Source organism: Emydura macquarii, unplaced genomic scaffold, assembly GCF_026122565.2.
Source record: "Emydura macquarii macquarii isolate MOO-44397 ecotype Brisbane River unplaced genomic scaffold, CSIRO-AGI_Emac_v2 contig_1483, whole genome shotgun sequence".
NCBI lineage: Eukaryota > Metazoa > Chordata > Testudines > Chelidae > Emydura > Emydura macquarii.
This window is the reverse complement of record NW_027131620.1, coordinates 21,446,827-21,469,905: the sequence shown is the minus strand read 5'-3', so window position 1 is coordinate 21,469,905 and position 23,079 is coordinate 21,446,827. Positions and strand designations below refer to the sequence as shown.

Here is a 23,079-nt window from a genome sequence, read left to right as displayed (position 1 = left end):
GTGTGGGGGAGGGCAAGTGGCTGAAGGGCTGTAAACAGGAGCCGTGAGAAGGGCAAGATCAGAGGGGGATAGTGGCGATGAGATGGAGTTTGAGTGACACATCTGAGCCAAGAGCAGTGTGCTGCTCCATCAGCCTCCCTCTGTGCAGGGAAAAGACTGTGAAATGGAACCAGATAATGGTGCAATTATGGCTTCCGACTAATGACCGTCTCTATTGCCTGTGACATGATTCAGACTGTGCCACAGCAAGAGACAGTGTGTGCTGAGATGGGGGAAGCTGTCAATCCCTTGGTGGTCATGGGCCCATCACCTTCCAAACCAGGGGCTCAGTGTGAATGGAATGTGTGACATGAACTGTCTCAAGACACAGGGGAGTGAGTCCTCTGGAAAGTAGACGGAATGAATGCCTTAGGGATGTTGTCGGGGGGCTCTGGGAGGCAAGACTCTGTACTGGATATCCAGTGGATTCTGCATTGAGGCTGCTGGACACAGACAGACCCTGTGGTTCTTTCAGGGCATGTCTACACTGAAGCTGGAGGTGTACGTTCCAGATCAAGTAGTCATACCTGTGCTAGCTCTCACTGAGCTAGTGTGCTAAAAATAGATGTGTTGCCGCGGTGATGGAATGCTTAGTGTTTCTCAACGACCAGTCTGCGGACCGGCGCCAGTCTCTGAGATCTCACTGACACAGTTCAGGAAGGCAGCAAGGCGGTTGCTGGTATCAAAAAGGGTGAGAAACACCACGGCTGGTCTAGCTGCCCCAAGTACAGTCCTGTCTGAGACTCCAGGTACCTACTCAGGGGCTAGCTTCTCCAGCTGCAGCTGCACTCCATTTTTAGCTCGCTAGCTTGCTGAAAGCTAGTGCAGATATGCCTACCCAAGCTGGAAATTGCACCTCCAGCTCCTAGGTAACTCAGTCCTCAGTCTCCCTAGCTCCCAGATTGCCTAACACATCCTGTGTTGCGTAGTGTCACCCCACAGGGGCCATGATCCTCTGTTGTGCTGTCCCTGAGCTTTGTCACCTTTAAATCTCTTCTGTTCCTGAGCTGTCTGGGGGTCTAACAGATCATCAACATGTGCTAGAGGAGCCCCATTGTCTAGCCCCATTTGATTCCCCTTCTTCAAACAGAATTGCTATCTTAGGACCAGATCCTGCCACTCTTGTTCATACTGAGTAGCACCTTACTCCAGGAGCAGCTGCACTGATTTCAATGCACTACGCATGGAGTAAGATACTATTCACCTTCAGCAAAGGTGGCAGGATCTGGCTCTTAATAAAGGGAAAAGGCAGAAAGGACGGAGCATTGGCCTTGTTAAATGCCCCCTATTTGTGCCCTGATGTGTATGGAACAAACCTGTTAGTTTGTTGTGTCTGTGCCTTTTGCCCAATGCACAGTTATACAGTGTGTGTACAACCAGTGCATTGCTTGCTCTAGTCTGGAATATTCAAGCAGTGGGCTTTCCAGTGTTGTGCTGCATTGTCAATACATTCAGAACAGATGAGACTAAAGACAGCTGTTGGAGCATATTATAATCTGGCAATATTGTTTAGAAATCAATCTGCTGAAGACATAATTTATTATTCCCAGGCAAATTTTTTGATTAGGAGAGAGTTAAGATTGTAAAGATAGATCAAATTGCTCTGGGAGGGAAACCCTTATTACAGGGTGTAGTTATTTAAAAATTGTTTGGAAAGTTTGAAGATTTTAAGTCCAAAAATAAACTGAAATGTATGAATGTCTGGAAATTCACAGGAACCTTAGCTTTGGACCATAACCCCATTGCAATAAACTCTGTCCAGTGACATAGCATCACGTTTATAAAAATGATTGCAATTTCTGCTTGTGTTCTTGTATTTCCCTTATATCTTCTGTATACAGTAGGGATGATCATAGCTCATGTAGATTGTGCTGAATACTGGGGAGTCTGGTCATTATTTGGCCAGAGGATAGGGTCAAGGTGGAAATCTGGCAGTATGTGGATATTTATGTCTGTGACTCCCATGGATAAAACTGTGATTGGCCTTTGTAGAGATGGTGGGCATAGTGGATTTGGTGTTGTAGTGGCTCTCCTGTCTTGACTTCTAATTTGACCATGCAGCTAATTGTAATGGAATAAAAGGGAGTGATGGTTGCATGAAGACTATATACCAAAGGGCAGATGGGAGCAGACCACAATATTCTCATTGTAGTGGAAAGGTAGGGTGGGATGGGGTCAGGCTTTTGCACTGTATCTCAAAGGTGAGATATTGTAACAGTGGGTATTTCTGTCGGGAGTAGTTGGCTCATAAAGGGTGGGTGAAACAGATGATGGTTTGGGGCTTGCTGTGTCTCTCCTCTGTAATATCAGTGTAGTTCAGAGATTAGTGTATTCAGTATGGAATATTATAGTGGGGGTATGTGGACATGGCAAATGTAGCACATTATATGTTGTAAAGGCCAAGGTGTTCCAGGATATGGGCAGAGGTTGGGAAAGAATTTGTGGAAGGGGCAGAATTAATATTGTTTCACTTCACTTTTTCAAACACTCAGCTAAGAATTTCTGAGCTTTCAAGTACATTTTTAAATGCCAATACGTTTCTAAGAAGTTTTTTTTTAAAGCAATTAACCTGTGTTTTACAACCTCAGTCTTACTCAAGTATTTGTCTGAAAATTTCCTCATTTTTTTCCAAACTTTATTTATAACCTTGATGTGTGAAAACTCATACAGATGGCATTGCGACAATTCGTTTGTCTGTCTGTCTGCCTTTAGGTACCTAGATAGCTCCCATTGCCATAGTATCAGAGCACCTCACCATGTTTATCCTTAAAGCACCCCTGGGAGGCAGTACAGTGCTATTATCCCCATTGTACAGATGCCAAATGGAGGCGCAGAGAAGCTGAGTGTTTTCTGTAACATTTAAAGCCAGAAGGCACCATTAGATCATCTTGTCTGATCTCCTGTAATCACAGGCCATTAAATTCACCCAGCTGCCAATAACTTGTGTTTCACAAAAGCATAATGGTTGTTTGGCTAAAGCATATCTTCCAGAAATTGTCCGCAGTGGTGTTGTAGCCGTGTTGGTCCCAGGATATCAGAGAGGCAAGGTGGGAGAAGTGCTATCTTTTACTGGACCAACTTCTGGTGGTCAAGGAAACAAGCTTTTGAGCCACAGAGACCCGAGGATGAGCTCCAGTGCTTGTCTCTTTCACCAACGGAAGTTGGTCCAGTGATATCCCCTCACTGACCTGGTCTCTTGAGATGCCGTTCTGGAATACATCAACCTTGATTTGAAGGCATCAAGAGATGGCGAATCCACCGCTGCCCTGGACCGTTTGTGCCAATGGTTAATCAGCTTTGCTGTGTTTTTTGTTTTTAATTTTTAAGGTGTGTGTGGGGGGAGGAGGAATGCTAATTTCTCATTTAAATTTGTCTGGCATCAGCTTCCAGTTATTGGTTCTTGCTGTGCCTTTCTCAGCTAGATGAAAGATCCCTGTAGCACCCAGTCTTTTCTGATTGTGAAGGTATTTATATACTGTGACAGGGTTAGACCTGATGGCTACAGGAGAGTAGTAGAGGGGGTCTATATTAGCCCCAGAATGAACAAATCCCTGTTCCCTGGGTGATCCAGCTGGGGCCACTCTGGGGCAATTAGGCCAATTAAGCCAGCTGTGGCCAATCAAGGAGCTTGCCCCAGCAGTTAAAAGCCTTCCTGTCAGGCAGACAGGGGCAGCTGGAAGGGAGTTAAGAGAAGGAGCAGAGCTGCTACAGGACTTGGAGCAACCACTGCCACCTATTACAACCCCGTGTGTGTGTGTGTGTGTGTGTGTGTGTGTGTGTGTGTGTGTGTGTGTGTGTGTGTGTGTGTGTGTGTGTGTGTGTGTGTGTGTGTGTGTGTGTGTGTGTGTGGAGGGGTACCTGTCTGGCTACGGCCAGGGGCACAGGCCTGAGGGAGAACCCCACCCAGTTCCAGGAAGCAGACGGCGAGCAGTGGGGCCAAAGAGAGGTGACCCAGGGAAGGGAGTAAGTCATGGACTTTTGAAGACTACTCCACACAGGGTCCCTGGGTCGGGGCCCGGGGCAGAGGGTGGGACTGGGCCCCCTTGCTCCCACCAAGGCACGCCAAAGTCATAGCCGAAGAGGGCACAGTACCCACGAGAGGGCTAAACTAGCCGCCCCCGCCACAATACTGTAATCAAGTTACCCCTCAATCTTCTTTTTGATAAACTGAACAGATGAAGCTCTTTAAGCTTCTCATTTTAAGGTCATTTCTCCAGCCACCAAATTATTTTTGTGTTCCTTTTTGGTACCCTCTCCATTTTTTGGACACCCTTTTAAAAATGTGGCTATCTGAACTGTACACAGTATTTAAATATTGGTCTCCCCAGTGCTGTACACAGAGGTAAAATCACTTCCCTGCACCTCATTACTTCACTGTTTATACATCCATTGATCCCATTAGCCCTGTTCCCACAGCATCTCACAGGGATCTCATGCTGAATTGCTTGTCCACTATGACTCGTAAATCCTTTCCAGAGTCACTGCTTTCCCAGATACAAGCCCCCATTCTGTAGACATGGTCTCCATTCCTTGTTCCTAGATGTCCAGCTTTGCCCTTTAAAACACATTTTGTTTGAACGGGCCTAGCTTACCAAGCGATCCAAATCACTCTGTATGGCTGCCCAGTCACTCCACCAATCTTTGTGTCATCTGTGAATTTTTCCGGCAGTGATGTGATGTTTGCTCCCCGGTCTTGGATAAAATGTTGAATAGCATCAGGCCTTGTACTGATTCCTGTGGAACTCCACTCCCACTCAGTGATGATTCCCCATTGACAATGACTTTGTGAGATGTCCGTTAGCCAATTCTTATTCTGTCTAACATGTACTCTATTGATATTGAATGGTGCTAACGTTTTAATCAGATTGTCATGTTGACTTTCCAAAGGTCACATAGGAAGTATATGAGGGGGATAGGGAACTGAGCCCACGTCTCCCCCTTCTTCTCTAATTGCATATACTATAATTTTGCAGCAATCTCGGTGGAGTTTAATGAACTCTTCCTGTGTTCCTATGGCTGTTGGAAATTCTGTAGGCATCTCTGTGGTGTTTATAATCCATAAAAGCACCCTTGAAGTGCTTAACCCCTGCAGGATTCCCTGTGGCATTCGTTCTCCTATAACAGTCTCTGCAGTAGCTATCATTCTCTTAGGAGTCTTTGTAGTATTTCTAATACTCAGGGGAGAGCTGGGTGAGGTTAGAACCCAGGCAGTAGTTAGAGCAAGAGTCTTTGTGGTGGCTCTTAAATCTTCTTGAAACCTTCCACTTCAGATATCGTCAGCCCCTACACATTGGCTCAGTTCCAGTGCATAGTTGAAGAGATCTGCAGCCCATGACTGAGCTTTTGTGAATGAAAAGCCCTTGGTTGTATGTGTGCCCAATTTAATGACATAATTATACCTACCCAGCTGCTCTCTCTGCATTGTGAGCGTGTGCTACCAGTGCCATTTATTGGGCACTTAAAGAACAAATATTGTCTTTTTTTCTGAATAGCAAACTTGAATGCTGCAGACAGACAGGCTGGAACTGTGAAGGTGTCTCATTTTAGTGCCTAGTCTTATGACCCATCTCTATTCTACACAGCTGCCAGGAAAAATACAAGACAAATCAGACTCACAGGTCCCTGCTGTAGAAGGCAGTGTGGGGAATTTTCCGGCAAGGAGGGGCTCTTGATGGGGCAACTATGGATGCTGCAGAAAGATCCTTGGAGCATCTCCTCGTACCTGATGAGCAGAGCAGACAGTGCATTATAATAGCTGTGCTCATGATGGGAAGAGAGAGACCACTGCTAAAGTGCCTACTCTGAATTCAGGGCCATACAAGGGAAGCTGAATAGAGACAATCACACTTTGCCCTGCTGCTGAAATACTAATTGCTCTGAATTGTGTCCATCAATTATTGCAAAGAGGAGTTGTCTCTCTGTAGGTGCAGGGGGTGGAAGGACTCTGGATTTTTTCAGGGAGGCACAGCACAGAAAAGCTGGCTGCTGACAGCTGGGTGGGCTGAGTGGTTCAGAAAGCTGGAAGTGAATGGGACACACATCTGTTTGGTGTCTTTGGTATTCTTGGCTCAGTTCTTAGTGGGCCGATGTCCACATTACAGCAACCATCCCCACAGCTGGCATTGTTGGCCCCCCTTGCTGGCAATCTTCAGACTGAATAGGCTATGGAGACTGAATTACCCTGTCACTCTGCAGGTCAGATCTGAGGTACGATGGAGGGCAATATGAGGAAACTCATGCTGATCTGTGGCTAAATCAGGCACTTCTGTCCATAGGACTGTGATGTTGACATTTCCGCAGCATCAGGCATCCATTGTGAAAGTTCAACAGCAGTTAGAACTGATTGATTGGATTATTCACTGGGAAAATTTGTTGCAAATTGATCTTGATTTTTGCAAAAAGTATTCATTATTTGGTGAATAGTTTGTGTGTAAACAAATTTCAGCCCATGTTCACTTTGGCTGTTTCCTTTTTATGGTGTGTGAGTGGGTGGTAGAATTTCTGCTGCATGATTTGATGACTGAGGATTTTTTAAGCAGGGGAACCGCATGATGTGTAAGAAATAACAGATAATGTCCAATACGAATTTTCAGATGAAACAATTGTGCTAAATTTGCGAAACTTCTAGGATTTGTGAATATTTTCCTGTTTACCCAACAGCCTTTTAAATATTTTCAAACAATGAATAACCTGACCCCACGAGTAACAGCAAACTGAACTCCACTCTTTTATTCAAAAACAGATTCATAATTCACTTTTGTATTCTTCTACTTAGTGCTTACACAGAAAGCACTTTTCAGCTTCAAGGCACTATGCAACCGTTAGCTAATCCCTACAGCACCCTTCCAGAGTATGGCTGGTCTACACATAGTTCTTGTACTGATTTAACTATATCAAAACTACTGAAATTATGTCAAAACAAGCTATACCAATATAAGTACCTTCATATTGGGATAATTGTGCCCCCACTAGGGGATTGCACCCGTTTAATTATATCAGGTTCCAAACCAGTATAATCAAATCAGCACAAAAACTTTCTGTAGACCACCCCTGAATGTTATCCCTATATTTATAGATGAGGAATCTGGGGCACAGAGTTTGTGTTTTGCCCAGGGCTACAGGCAGTCAATGTCAGATTGATGTTTAGAACTCAGGAATTCCTTAGTGTCAATCCTGTGCTCAGATCATTAGGTGACACCCCTCTGCCTAAAAATTAGAGCTGGGAGGGAAATGGTTTTCCCATCCTGAGAAAATATTTGAGATGACAAAATTTTTTCCTGTCCAAAATTGGGCCAAAAGCATGAAATCTTGAAAAATTTTGCAAATTGACAAATCGTTTTTTTTTTTTTTTTTTTTTTTTTTAAGTTCAGGTCCATCAAAAAATTTTGGTTTGATCATTCTGAAATGTTTCCTTTTGACTTGGGCCATTTAAATTTTTTTTAGTATAATTTAGCTTAAATTTTGAAATGAAAATTTGTTTTAAATCAGTAAATTGGAATTTTTTGTTTAGAAGATGTCAAAACAGGACGTTTCAACAATTAAAAAACTTTTTTCAACCTTTTTTTTCAAGTCTAGGCATTTGTCAATACCAACACTTCCTTACAAACAGTTTTGGTTTCATGGAATCAACCTTTTTTCTTCAGGAAAAAGAGTTTGCTGAAAAATTCCCAACCAGCTCTACTAAAAACTAAAGGTACAACCAAAGAAAACTCCCACATAAAGAATATTTAATTACACTTATCATTTGTATTGCAGTACCATTCAGTGGCCACCCATTGGGATGGGGTTCCATTGAGCTGGACACTGCACAGACATGTAGGAAAAGTCAGTTCCTATCTAAAAAAAATTATAATCTAGATTATACTCTAGTACTGAATAGGAACAGCCTCAAATGTTCTCAGAACACTGAAATAATCTTTGGTATTTGGGGTAATTGCCGTAGAGAAATGTAGAATTGTAGCCCTTGAGGATGATTCGTGTGAGGTATGGGCAGGTGGAATTTTCCCACAATGCAAGTAGATCCTGTCTGCTGTAGCAACACTTCCTGGGGTTGTCTAAAAAGAAGTCACTATATTCCCAATGAAACCACCTGCCCTGCTAACAGAAGAATGGCAGGAATCCATCGGGCTGGGCAAAAACTTTCTTTCCCTTTTTTTTCAGGCAACTACTTTTATGACAATATTATGATACTAACAATAAAAAGAGCGAATTAACATTCTTCCTGGCATTGGGAATCTATTGTTCAGTCTGTTTACCTCCCTTTTGTTCTGCGAAATGATTAATCGTCTCCTTGGACAAGGTTGTCCTCTAAATTATACTAAATTGCTGGTAATTTCTGTAATATTTCTCACTTCACTCAGTAATGATTTATTGTTTAGAGATTCTCTCGACAGAGATGCCTTTTGGGAACATTCCATTCAGCTGCTTTGGAGTCCTAAAAGGACAAAAAATAGAGCTGCCCAACTCTCTGAAATGTTCCAGCAGGATCAAGAACCTTAATGGGGATCTAACCTCCCCCCACTCCCTTGTTTTTACCTCCTCCTTCCTGTGAGTTAGAACACTGCTCCTTTTTTTGATGCTCCTGGAGCAACTGCAGTTACTGTCCTGCAGATTTGGAACCTGGGGGAGGGATGTTATAGAGCCAGCCTGCATGAAAATGTTTTATCTGTCCTCTGCGAATGGCTCAGTTCCCTTGTTCTTCAGCTTACACAACGGGAATCTAGCTGGTACCATGGGTCGGTGCATTGTTCTGAACCTTTTGTACTTGCCTCTGTAATTCCTTTGTAATTCCAAATCAAAGTTGCCATTATTTGAAGGCTATAGATGCAGATGTATGGGAGGCAAAACAGAGACACAAATACAAGGATTTAACACCACTAATACAGGATAGGAAAAATAAGGACTTTGACTCCATAGAAAATAATTGAAGAAAGAGAATTGTCTGGAGACTCCCAGTGGAAGGGAGAGGGAGCAGGAAATGGTATTTTGGTAAAATATAAAGACTGTCCCACCACATTAGGAATGGTTCCATGGTGTAAATGCCAGGCCTGGAAGTGAAGGTTCCAAAATGTCATTGTGAAAGTGTTCTCGTGGTATTTCAAGCTCAGATGAAAGTAGGGAGGAGTTGATATCTTTGACAAACGGCTGACCTCTTTTTCCTGCATCCCAGCCCACTTTTGCAGACTGAAAATGTGTGGATAGTTTAGATCAAATTCTAGGTAAGCAACCACACTTTAGGATGCTTAGATAAAGCACCAAATCTTTGAGGTTTGCATGGTGCAACTCAGCATATTGTGCAGTTGATTTGTTTGAGTTTAGGTGCCTCTTTTCCCGTTTCCATGGTCACTCATATCCAATGCCAGTGAAGTGTCCCTTCTATAAGGGAACAGCTGGCAGGTGTACTGCTGTGCCACAGCAAGGAGGGATCTAGTATTCGTCCTACCTCAATTTGTTGGGGGCCCAATTTGAGAGAATTTAGAGAGCCCTGTCTCAAGTCAGGCACCCAGCAATTGATGCACCTCAGAGCACTAGTCATTTTGGAAAACAAGCCTCTGTTTTCTCATTTCTCTGGGCATTTTTATTACCTAAAGGCACAATCTGTGGAGCTGAAATAACTTAAACTTGTCTTCTCATGGCGTTACAACTCCTGGATTGTGGGAATATAAAAAGATCCAATCTTTTGCTGTTTTGACCCATGAAAAATATAGGAATAATTACAAACACAGCGATGTCCAGCTGTATTTGGGTTTACCTGAATCCCAGGGTTTGAGTTCAGATGTCTGCAGAACTTGAATAAATAGTCTTAGCTATTTTTCCTTTTCATGAGTTGAAATCTGGGCTTTTGGTGACAAGTGAAATGGGTTCAGTCTGTCCTCCAGGTTTGTCTTTGTGACCAAACCATGACATGCTTGGCAGTCTCTTCTCTAGGGAAGTCCATCCTTGGATTATCAGTGGTTGCTGTGCATCTTGGGAATGAAGTGTCTGGGCAGAACTTCTGTTTTATTCTACTTTAAATTTTTCTGCTTTCATCAAAAGTGTTCCGGTTTTCATCAAAAAATGGAGAACCAAATTATCTTCAGCAACTAAAAGACACATAGTTTTTGTTTCTTTGTTTTTGGCTATTGGTTGACCAAAAAAAAAAGGTGGGAGGGATGAGGTTTTTCATGAAAAACCCAAAATTTTAGATTGAAAATTTTTCAAAAAAAAATTACACAATTGTTTGTTGATGAAAATTTTTAAAGGAAAACCCAAATCATTTCCTGACCATCTCATATCATGACTAGGTCCATACAGCTTGTGTGGAGGCATTTAGCAGTCCTGATCCCTGGCAGAGGCTCTAGTTTTCCTTGCTTGTTTGTCAGAGAAGCATCTTTACAATTCTGGAGTGTCACAGGCCTTCTGGCTCTGTCACTTCAAAGCGTACCCCTCTTAACTGAATAGCTCTCCATGACCTTTCACACAGGACTTTCCCAGCTTGCGTATCAGGTTTCCCAGAATCTGGATATACAAGGAGAGGTCAATTCTGGATATGATCAAGGTGCTCACTCCTAATGGAAAATCCTGTCCTTGCCTTGAATAACAAACTGTGGCTGTGTATGTACAGATGCTACGGAGATCAAGCCTTGGCTTTTCAGCACCAAAAGCACCAACCTCTACTTTGTGAGCAAGAGAGATAACAGCATTTATCACTCCGTAGCCATGGCAGGTTGTTCTCCTGGCAGGGGCCAGTTGCTTGGCCAATAAGCTAGTGTGTCACTTTCACACAAAAAGCCAAAGTATGGGAAAAAGGAAGACATTCCCTCCTTTGCTGCTTCTCCTGACAGATTTCTGAAAACATGGTGTCTGAAAATGGGGTGAAATATCACCCTCTTAAAGCCTCTGACAGATTTCTCTCTTTGCAAAGCACCTTGAAATAGGGTTGTAGCTTGTGCGTTTTTTTTTTTTTTTTTCCCCAGCTCTTGGGCTGTAGCTGTAGGTCATAATTGGAAACATTTTTTCAGGGTTGAGTGTCTTCCTGGTTAAAGGAAGGGGAGCCACTTTTTATTTTACCCCAAGTGCTAGTTTGACTTGAAATTATGAAATGAAAAGTAAAATCCAGGAATTTCCCAGTTGATTCTATTCCCAATGAGGCTGGATGCCTCCCTTAGTGTTATAAGGCCAGCATGTTCTTTCTCCCACCAGTTGTTATTCCTCCTCACTGTTGTTTGGAAAATCCTATATGCCGTAAGACTATAAACCATGTATGTTAGTGCTCTTAAGATGCAGTGTCTGACTCCTTTTGTTCAGCCAAGGGGTAGATGTCTCTGTTAATGTTTTATGAAGGCAGGAATCTGACTGTTTGGAAAGGATCTCACCGTGCACTGCTCAGTTTCAGCCGATAGGGTAATGATTCATCATCTCATTTCATCACCTCATTGTACAGCCAGCTGTCACAAACCCCATGTGCTGGCACAGTGTCACCGTATCCATTTGCCTCCCCGTTTATTGTCCCAAGAGTGAATGAGCCGTATGGACTCAACCATCCTCTTGCCTCTCCAAGAGCTGCAGCCCACTTGTATGGTGGCATTAGAGGACTGTATACTATCGATGCAGCCACCCTTGTTTGGACTGAGGGAGTGTCTACACTACAAACTTAAATTGACCTATTACAGCCACCTCAGTCATTACTGCTTTGGTTCATGCCCACACTCCCCTCCGTCTGTCGGTGGTGCTCATGCTCACTTCCATCGGTGCACTTCCACCGACCTAAGAGGGGCCCTGTGGGGAGCCGAGAGCCCCTATCTCTCAGCTCTGCATGCAGGTGTGCATGCAACTGCCCCCTCCCCCCACTTGCCTCCTGGTTACCCAGGGCTCCTGGCTCCCTGCTGAGAACACGGCAGCCACCTGGGCTCTCGGCTCCCCACTCCCCACCCTCCCAGCTCCCTCAGGCTCTTGGTTCCCCGGCAGGAACACAGCAGTTGCCCGAGCACCCAGTGGGGAGCTCCGCGCCTGGAATCTGGGCAGCGCATGGGCTCCTGGTGGAGGGTGGGGAGCTCAGGCAGCAGCCCAGCGGGGAGCCAGGACCCAGGGGGCAGCCTTGTTCTGAGTAGGGAGTTAGGAGCCAGGCGGGTACAGCTGGACTCAGAGAGGGGAGCTTGGAGCAGGGAGCCAAGAACCCGGGGGAGGGGAGCAACTGGGCTCTGGCTGAACCCCCCTGCCCACTCTGGGGTGACAGAGTGACTTTCTTGTCAATTTCACTGCTCCCAGATGGAGCTGTAAAATTGACAAGAATGACAGCCCACATGGGATGTAAGTAACCTGCAGTGTCTACACGGACACCGCGTCCCCCTAACTACAACGACATAAGCCCTACGCCACTTGTGGAGATGGAGTTATGATGTTGGTGCAGTAGGGCACTTACACTGGTGGGAGCACGGCTGTAGTGTGTACACCGATATAAGGAGGTTGACGTAAGCTGCCTTATGTCAACCTAACTCTGTAGTATAGAGAGAACTTCAGAGCTGTCCATATGGCACCACTCACTCAGAAAGGGATATCCCTTTCTGGCTCTCTGTTGTACATCTGGTTTCACCTCTGTCCCTACCCCTTTTCATTTCTCACCCACATTTAGTTGACGTCTGTGTTTTTGTGGTCACATCTCTCTCCTCTCTGAAACAAAAACATTCAAAATTTCCCACAAAATGAAATAAAAAAAAATTCATATTGGATCATTTGACACATTTCAATTAAATAAATTCAAAACATTTCATTCTGATTTTGACCTTTTAAAATGTTTTTCTGATAGAAAACAATGAATTTTATTTCGCCAAGTTTTTTTAAACAAAAAGTCAAAACATTACGTTCTGAAATGTGAACAGGCATGTTTCAGCATTATTAAAATGCTCCATGTTGGTTTTTTTAAAACAAAATTTCATCAGCTGACACACTTTTTGAAAGTTTGAATTTAGATGAAAATGGCACATTTCACTGAAAAAAAAGTTGAAATATAAAATGTCTGACCACATCTAGTAATTAGTATTATCCCCATATAATGGATGGGGAAACTGAGGCACAAAAAGGGAACTTGCTCAAAGCCACACAGGAATCTTGTGTCAGAGCTGGAACCCAACTCTCCTGACTCCCTGTCCAGTGCCTTGTCTACAAGATTGTCCATGCACGTTTTGGATAAAAAGAGAAACCACCTGAGCAGGGAGCCTCTGCTCTGAAGAGGCAGTGACAGGAAGGAATTTGCTGTTCCTTCCTTGCAAAGCATTAGCAGTCCTGCCCAAAAGCAGAAGTTCTTGTTTTCCTTGCTTGTTAGAGAGGCATTTCTGGAGTGTGTCAGGCCTTCTGGCTCTGTCACTTCAAAGCTTATCCCTCTTAATGGAATTTCATTCCACACCTTTTCACATGGGACTTTCCCATCCTTCCTCCTGCTTCTCTCTCCCATCCTCCAACTGCCTTCCTCTTTGCATTAATTCTTTATGGACAAAGGTTTACTTTACAAGAAGACTCCTCTGATCAAAGGAAGCCTTATCTAATTCCAGAGACGACAAGCGCATCCCAGTGAAATCATCGAAATTAGTCAGGCCTGTGCCTTTCTAAGTCGCTGGAATGTGGTTGCTGAATAGTGATCAGCTGATGACTTTTGCTTGCTGCCCTGTTTATTATGCAGATCTCAGTCCTGGTCATTCAGCCTCCCTGCTGCCCATCCACACCCACACCCACACCCACACCTGCAAAGCTCCTTGGGGAAGAAGCTCAGCAGCCAGAGATTTCCCTCACACATGCTGGAAGTATTCCCTGGGAGTGGCAGGGCAGAGCCAATCATTTTCAGCAGCCATGGTTTCTACCCTTGATCAGCTCCTCTTTGCTGCCTTGAAGTGAAAAGTAAAATTCAACCTATGATTCCTTCATGAAGGGAACCCAACTAAATCAGCTGTCCTTTTTCTTATTCACCATCCTCTACTGCCAGCATCAGCATGCTTTACACTCAAGTCATCCTCACATATCAACCAGTCTGAGGCAGCTCTGTGGGTGCATGAAATATGAGCTTACAGTAGAAACCCTGAGGAAACTTTAGGTAGCTAGAGATGAGTGTCATTCATAGAAACATAGGACTGGAAGGAACCTTGAGAAGTCATCTAGTTCAGTGGTTCTCAACCTTTCCAACCTACTGTACCCCTTTCAGGAGTCTGATTTGTCTTGCGTACCCCAAGCTTCACCTCACTTAAACTACTTGCTTACAAAATCAGACATAAAAATACAGATGTGTCACAGCACGCTGTTACTGAAAATTTGCTGACTTTCTTTTTTACCATATAATTACAAAATAAATCAACTGGAATATAAATATTGTACTTACATTTCCATGTGTAGTATATAGAGCAGAATAAACAAGTCATTGTCTGTATGAAATTTTAGTTTGCACTGACTTTGCTAGTGCTTTTTATGTAGCCTGTTGTAAAAGTAGGCAAATATCTAGATGAGTTGAAGTACCCCCTGGAAGACCTCTGTGTACCCCCAGGGATATACGTACCCCTGGTTGAGAACCACCGATCTAGTCCCCCCACGTTGAGGTAGGAGCAAGTGCATCTCCATCATCCCCAACAGGTGTTGGTCCAACTTGTTCTTTAAAACCTCCAGCGATGGGATTCCACACCCTCTCTTGGAAGTCTATTCCAGGACTTATCTACCCTTATAGTTAGAAAGATTTTCCTAATATCTAACCTACATCTCCCTTGCTGCAGATTAAGCTCATTACTTCTTGTCCTACCTTCAGTGGACATGGAGAACAATTGATCCTTGTCCTGTTTATAACAGTCCTTAACATATTTGAAGATTGTTATAAGGTGTCCCCTCAGTCTTCTTCACTCAAAACTAAACATGCCCAGTTTTTTTTTTTTTTTAACTTCATAGGGCAGGTTTTTCAAACCTGTTACATTTGTGTTGCTCTCCTCTAGACTCTCTTCAATTTGTCCACATCTTTCTTAAAGTGTGTTGCCCCAAACTGGACACAGTACTCCAACTGAAGCCTAACTATTGCTGAGTAGAGCAAGACAATTATCTCCCTCGTCTCACATACCACACTCCTGTTATACACCCCAGAACATTAGTGTTTTTTGCAACTGCATCACACTGTTGGCTTATAGTTAATTTGTGATCCACTATATCCACAAAATCCTTTCCTGCAGTACTATTGCCTCGCCATTTATTCCCCATTTTGTAGTTGTGCATTTGATTTTTCCTTCCGAAGTGTAGTTCTTTGCCCTTGTCTTTAGTGAGTTTCATCTTGTTGATTTCAGACCAATTGTCCAATTTATCAAGGTCAATTTGAAAAAACAGACTGGTCTGGAACTGCCTGCTCACCAGGATGCAATTCACCCCATGCAGCAGGACAGCACAAGGACCTATGCAGCATTTTAAGTCGCAAAAAACCCTATTTTGAAGACTTAAGTGTGCATTGGGTTGGTCCTCCGCACAGGTGTGATTGCCACCCACAGGGAGAGAGTCCCAATCAAACTCAAAGTACAGGGGCAAGAAACATTTCTTTGGATGTGTTTCTATTCAATTTCCTTTCTCCCTTTCTGGCAGCTGGAGAAATGGACCTGGAAGATCACGTAAAACAGACTCCCTCCTCCCCCATTGCAGCTCTTGCCGTGCCTCTCGGTCATGATTTGCACCACAACCCAGTTTTCCAATCCTCTTTCCCCATACCCTCACCCCTTCCAGTGCAACTCAATTCTGGCTTGTATCACATCACTGACCTTCTGGTCCTGGGCCTTTCCTGAGAAAGAGCCAGCCCGCCTGTTCCAAGATCACGTGGCAGCTGGCTGCATTGTCTAGGCCAGCGGTTCTCAACCTTTTTTTCCCCGAGTACCACTCCAGTCAGGTAGAGTCAGGTCGAGTACCGCTTCACCTGACTGTACCTGGCCAGAGTACTACTCGGAAAATAAGTACATTAAGCATTTTCAATCAATGCCCTCTGCCGAAACCCTACAGCCATTTGCCCATTTTCGGCGGCAGCAAGGGGGCATGATTCGGCGGGGGGAGGGAAGAACGGCAGTGGTGGCTTTTCTGAGCGGGCGGGGGAGCAACGGTGGAAGGTTTTCTCGGCGGCGGCGGGGTTTCTCGGCGGCACATTTTGCCTCGCGTACCACCGAGCCGGCTTCCGCGTACCACTAGTGGTACGCGTACCACTGGTTGAGAACCCCTGGTCTAGGCAACATTCATCAGCTCTAGATAGAGGACTGAGTTGCAGCCACCAAATTGATGCCACTTGTATGTAGTAGGTAGCAAGATTTGAACCTGGTTCTCTGGAGAGGAAATGGTGGCATTGTGTTAACTCCCATAGCACTGTCTGGACCGATACCTGGCCAATTGTAAGAAATACAATGGGACAATTCAGTATCATGGGATGGACGAAAAGTCCCTTGAACAACTTCTGGCCTTCATCACATGCCAGTGAAATGCTTTGCTTGGGGAGGGCAGGGCCAGGTCTAAACCCTGAAGGGGAGATGGAATAGCTTTTAAGGAAGCAGTAACTGACATAACCAAGCTCTCTCTCTGGGACAGCATTCTCGCCATGGCCCCAAAGCATCATTAATCTCAGGCAGATGACCTTTCTTCCAGCTCATTAACATCAAATGCTAAAGAGAAGGGAGGCAAAGCCATTATGCAGCAATTTATATGTAAATGCACAAGGTACCAAATAAAAGTGAGTCCATTGGCAATCATTAAGAAAACAGCATTATTGTGGCAGGTTTTGAAAAGGTCTGTGTTTTTAAAATTTAGCAGAACAACCCAAAACACATTTGCTAACTGCCCGGTCAGCCTCTGTTCTCTGGCTCTGACCTTGTGGGTTTAAAATCCTGAACATGCTTGTAAATGTGTACACACAGGCATGCTAGGAGTTTGTGATTTAGTGCATTGGTCTTCCAGCACCATAGACCTTGCTTCAAATTGGAACGAGGAAGGTCCAAGGGGCTATGGCTAGGAGTGATAAGATGAAAGTTAGCTAAAGAAAAAACAGGGTGAAACATTCCACCTGGGAGACTTCTAGAGTGTGAAATAGACTCCATCAGATGTTCCCTGGATGCTGAGTTATTTAACTAGACAAAGTACTGAAGAATGTATGGGGCCAGGCCCTGCTCTCAGTTATACAGGAGCAACTCCAGTGGCTTGATGAGAGCTGTGTTTAGCCCTACGCCTCCTGTTCACCTCTATTGTTGAGGATTCTTTCACATGTTTTTATCTAGACCTGCCTCTGGTAGCCCAGAATGAGCAGCTCCTGACAGACAGGGAAAGAACAACCCCTTCTGCATCACATGTTGTGGGGGTGAAGCTCCTCATCATTCTTCTCTCTCGCCCTTGCTACTTAGCTGGAAGAGTGGGAACATTATGCTTAAACTGAGCCTATCTGTGCTTTCAGGTTTAGGGCTGCTTCTGCCAGCAATATATAGGAATTAGGGAGAGCTTCCGGTCTGTTCCTAGTTTTAATCCACAGCATTCAAGGAGGTATAAGATTAGGCAAATTGCATTTATTTGTCCCTAATCAAACCATTAGCGTCTTTCCCAGCAATGGCCCCAAGTACTACAGCTGCCAAGAATGTTACTGTAGTGAATACGCTAGTATATTTTTTACATGTACGAGGGAGGAGCCTACAAGTATCTCTCTGTAGCACTGGAAAGGTTTGCCTCTGGTGCAAGACTGGCTTGGATCAAATGGAAAGGAGTTGGTAGATCTCAGATTCCAACCCAAAACCTAAAGCTCCTTTGTCTGCACCACAAGGCCGTGGTGCCATTTGATTTGATTGGCAGTATCTGCTCAGGAGAGAGTAAAGACTGGAATTGCAGGGCAAACTGGCAGAGCTGTCAGTTGCAGTAGCTTACAGAGCACCTACCTATTCAGTATTCATGGCTCTATCAGGCCTTCGTTTTCACAACCAAAGGCGTCAGAACCCAATTTCTCTCTCCCCCACCCCAATAAGTTGCTCATCATTCACTGCTGACCACCAAGCATGACTTTCCTCTGAAAGCTGCCGGCTAAAGCACGCTTCCTGTACCAGCTCCGCAAAAAATGGCAGGGCTCAGTGTGGTTTTCATGTGCAGAGATGTACCGTGACAGCAACGGAAGGGGAGCGAGGCTTTGGCTTTCCACTTTCTAATTGATGAGCAGAATGTTTGTGCAGCTGTGTTAATGAAGCTTACAGAAGCTTTGCTGCAGAGGATTTACCACTCCAACGTACTGTTTATAATACAATAATTAGGTTAGGGTATATTCCAGTTGGCTTCTTGCAAACTCTTGGTGCTCAGCATTATGGGTAATAGTATGCAAATTACAATAGAGCAATGAGACCTTTTTTCTCTTTGAAAGGAAACAAAAAAAGTACCTAGTAAGGTTCTCTACTTTTCTTTGGTGTCTGTATTAATTCAACAAGCTGTGGTTCAGTTGTGCCTCTCATGTAAAGCACCTTGATCTCTCCAGGACATATTTATTCATTTTTCTTGTTTTTTATTTGTCTTTCAACAGCTGCACTGGAAAAAAGTATTCAGAGAAGGGGAGATCATGGAAAACCAGTAGTGAAGTTGTAGCACCAGCATCAAATATATGGTAAGATATGTTCTACAAGAGAAGCACAATATCAAAGTGCCAAGCAAAAAGAGCACATGAACACCGTATAAGGTAGTGGAAAGCAGAAGCATCATAGGTTCTGTTAGCCCAGGCTTGTCCTCAAAGCGCTTTTCCTTCTCTGGTTTCCAAACATCCATGTTATAGCCCTTCTCCTGAGCACCTGGACAAAGAGAGGGGTAAGCTGGAGTTAACTCCTTGATCACTGTGGACCAGGAAGTGCCCTAGCACCCTGTTAGCCCATAACACACATCAAATAGAGGTGTTGACTTTTTGGTTACTTGTCTCTTTCCAGCGTGATGGGTATGATAAGCAACACACTGATGCTCTGTTGTCCTCTTTGGCGCAGTGGCAGGATCAGCCTTGATTGAGTTTTCAGCTGCATCTGTTGGCCTGGTGACCATAAAGAGGCATCTTAAAATACACACTGTTAGAACAGGCATGCTATAACCCTGGGTTTAAAAACCCTTATATATTAGAAGTTCTATATTAGGAAAGCACAGCCTGGTTTTCAGCCAGTTGGTTTAATTCTGGCACATTTGCTTTGAAAAGAGATGTGGCCTTGTTTGCAACACAGCCAGGTACTGTGCTAACATCTGTTTCATTTCTTACTGGATACTGATGGCTCAGGGGTATAACTATCAGTCTGAAATGTGTGCCTTTCTACTGCTCCTACACACAAGGTATTCCCTGGTACGTAAGTTGGACCTCCATAAGAGGCCTGGCTCTCCTCCCTTTCAGGTCATCTGTAGAGCTGGTCAGGAATTTTTCCACCAAAAGTTTTTCTGTTGAAAAAGGCCGAGTCCTCAAAGCTGAAACTTTGTGTTTCAGGGTCAGGTTTGATGAATGTCCAATTTCAAAAAAAGTTTCAGAATTGTAAAAATGTCCGATTTTGACATTTTCAAAGGTTCAGCTGGTTCAACTAAACTTATTATTTCAAAATTGAATATAATTTGTAATATTATTTTTTTTTAAAAAGGTCAAGATCTAAACACAATATTTCCAAATCATCAAAATGCAATGTTTCCAGTGGCTTGGGGACAGGAAATTTTTGAAATCTCAAAATATTTTCCCAGGCTGGGAAAACCATTTTCCACTGAGCGCTCTAGTCAACAGTTGTTGACTGAGTGGGGGTAGAAGCAGGGCCCATCTTCTCACTGGCAGGAGCAGGAACTGGAGTGTGGGTGGGCACAGTGAAATGGAGGGGTCCAGCAGCATGACTGGTAATAAAAGGAGCAATAAAAACCATCAGAAATATTACTGTTGGGAAATGAACAATTGTACGCTGGTGTGCGCATCGTGTGCAGCCTGGGACAGAGGCAGCTCTTGCCCTAGAGCATCTGGTGTCTCGCCCGGGGGTTGGCTAGTACCCGTGGGACTTGCCTGTGACACCAAGCACCCATTAGCATGCCCTAAGCATGAGTGTGCCAGAGCTAAGTAGGGTTTTAATCCTGAAAACTCTTGAGGTGGATTAAGGGCGAATAGCACCCAGATTCCCCAAACTCCTAGGCTCCACACAAGACTTTGCCCCCAGTACAGATTCTTTCACCAGCCTCTTTTCTTCCTTGCACTGTTGAGTTTTTGATCTTGCTCCCAAATCAGGCAACCCAGCCCACCCAGCTGTGGCCAGTGGGCAGCCCAGCTGTGTTCTGTTTGGTCATTGCTGGCTTTTCTGCCCTGCTGCAATGCCTAGCCTCTGTGAGAGTGGAAGGACCAGATCCCAGGAGGGCTGTCTTAATCTGCCCCTGAGACTCTGCGGTTAAGTAGCAGCATCTATAGCTGCAACTTCAGTACCTCCTTGCCCCGCACAAATGGAATTTCACCTTCCTCTCGATTCTTGTTCTCTCCCACTCTTTTCCCTGTCTCTCCTTTCCTTAGCCCTGCAGCGTCTTCTGTATTGGGAACCAGAGTGATGTGACTTCCTGAGGGACTGGGAGCCGCACCCTCCCCATCCATCTGGCAGCATCACTAGCCCTGCCAAAGAGGGGTTTCACAAATTACATTTGGCCTTGCAAATTAATAATCCACTCTTGCATCCGCAACACTGTCCCATCTGTGGGTGAATCTACACTGCAAAGAAAACCCCTGGCACCGAGTCTCAGAACCTGGGTCAACTGACTTGGGCTTATGGGGCTCGGGCTGCGGGGCTAACATAGCTGTGTAGACATTCCTGCTCAGGCTGGAGTCAGGCTCCAAGACCCTCCCTATCAGCAGGTTTCAGAGCCCTGCCTCCAGGCCGAGCAGACACATCCACACTGCTATTTTTAGCCCTGCAGACTGAGTGTACCGTCAGTGTCGGTGCCCTATATCTTACATGTGTGGAAATCACTGACACCACGGATTAGTGTGAACAAGAGCCACTGCCCCAAATGTTCACAAACAGCAAATAAAAAATGTGGCCAAAATGAACAGCCTTTGGGATTCAGAGTGAATATTTGCAACCACTGAGCTGTTTTGTGCAAAGGGACCGGAAAGCTCCTCTAAAGCAGCAGCTTGGGATTTTCATAGTGCAAGGAAATCCCTTGGGTGGCATAAAGCTGATGCAGTCCTATACCACGTAGAGGATGTGTCAGGGCACCAGAAAGACACCAGGCATGTCAGGGCCAGGGCTGAAGCTTAGTGTTTGGATCAATCCCCTGCTAATAGACCACTCCCTAAGGACTTCTGCACCTACTTGCTCTAAGTTTTGGTTGAGGCCAAAATGTCCGTGGTGGTGTGCCGGGATCAGGGTGCTGGGAATTATCTTAGAGTAACCTTCCCTCAAATACATCAGTGGCGCTCACTGTTTTTGCACTACTGAACCAATTCTCCTTTCCTCCCTTCCCTGTCAATAACGATACAATGATTCCTTATTGTGGTTGCAAGTGGCTGCAGACTGGGTAACATTTTGGGGAAGAGGGGCCACAAAAGAGTCTTGCAACAAGGTAATTCAAGAGGGGAGCATTTGAGTTGGTGGAGGTGATAATACTGTATTGATTTCCTCATGTTTTTACAATTATAAAAGTCTTTTTGATAAGCAGCATGAGAAAATCTTCAAATCCCCAAAGGCTTAGCTGGCTTCTTTCTTCGTCTTTGAAAAACAAAACAAAAAAATTAAACTAATAAGCAAACCATAAATAATCAGAAGCGCAAGATAGGAATGCTTTGATATTGGAATATGACTGGCTTATTGCTTTTGGTTTTTTTATCCTACACCATGTTATCTTTCATAATTGTCACAGATGATCTTTTATAATAACAAAAGTACCCTTGTGCATGTGTTTGGGTGAGCACTTGTGTTTCTCTGTGCCTGGGTGTGTGTGTGTGTGTGTGTGTGTGTGTGTGTGTGTGAATCTGGGTTTGAGTGTGTGTCTGTGAGCATGTAATGGTGTTCATGTTGTGTCTGTGTCTTTGTGCATTTCTCTGTGTCTAGCATTTTTGGAGCAGTATCTGGGAATGTATTTATTTGTGCCTGCATATCTGTGAATATCTGTGTGTGTGGATGTTTACATACGTGTAGATCGGTGTGTTTCTCTGTAAATTTGCAATTGTGTTTGTTCGTATTTCTCTGGGTCTGCAAATCTGTGTTTATGCATATTGTGTTTGTGTAAGGATGCATCTATCCCTGAGTATTTGTTTGTATTTGTGTCTGCTGCTTCTTGTGCATCAAGGATGTCTAAAGAGTTTAACATTGGATGAAAATGGCACATTTTGTCAGAGGGCAGAGTTTATAGTGAAAGCCAATTTAGAATGATAGCACTGCATTTCTGCTGCTCAAAGTTGCTTATTAGAGCACAGAACTAAAAAGATTATGACATTCAAAGGAAATAATTTATAAACAGCAGATGTTTCATAAACTATGATAAAAAACCCACACAGTGTATGCATGCGCCTTGCCTTGGAAAAAGGTATCTAGATGGAGCAGCTGCTGGAAAGCCAAGGGAGGTCAGCTGCAGAGTGGCAGCAAAATGCACACACAATGGCGAGTGCTTAATAAGAAATTTCAAAAGCGATGCAAAGAGGGGATCCGAGGGAAATTTAATCTCATGCATTTTTAGAAGAAATAGGAAAATGATGTGAAGTAGGAGACGGGGGGAGGAAAAGCGAAAAATAATAAATAAAGATGTAGAAAAGTTGTGCTGAGATCTGAAATAATTATATTGCACGCTCTGAGCTGAGTTGGGGTATTTTGCAACTGGCAAGCTGAAGTCAGGCCTGATACCTCTTTATTCCTGGCCTGGGTTCTGTGATAGTGGTGCTGCCACTGGGGAGATGGTGAATGATGGGGAGCGGGCAAAGGGGGTTGTCACTCCTTCCCAGAGTGCCTCTTTGATACAGCTGTAAAAATTGCATTTTAGACATCAAAGTGCCTTTTAATTCCAGCCTTCAGTTTGATTGATTTCATTTCATCTGCATCCACTAAATAGCGATGCCAGGATTTCAGCAAGTGT

At 44.2% G+C, this 23,079-nt stretch overlaps 1 long non-coding RNA gene across 1 annotated transcript in view; it reads left to right on the top strand.

Annotated features, from left to right (window-relative positions):
* The first annotated feature begins 3,888 nt into the window (after positions 1-3,888).
* Positions 3,889-23,079, top strand: part of LOC137157182 (uncharacterized) — an 82,749-nt gene continuing 63,558 nt past the window's right edge. Inside the window, exons 1-2 of the long non-coding RNA XR_010921024.1 lie at positions 3,889-4,002; positions 18,551-18,631. This is a non-coding gene — a long non-coding RNA (uncharacterized lncRNA). The remainder of the gene's footprint in view (positions 4,003-18,550; positions 18,632-23,079) is intronic.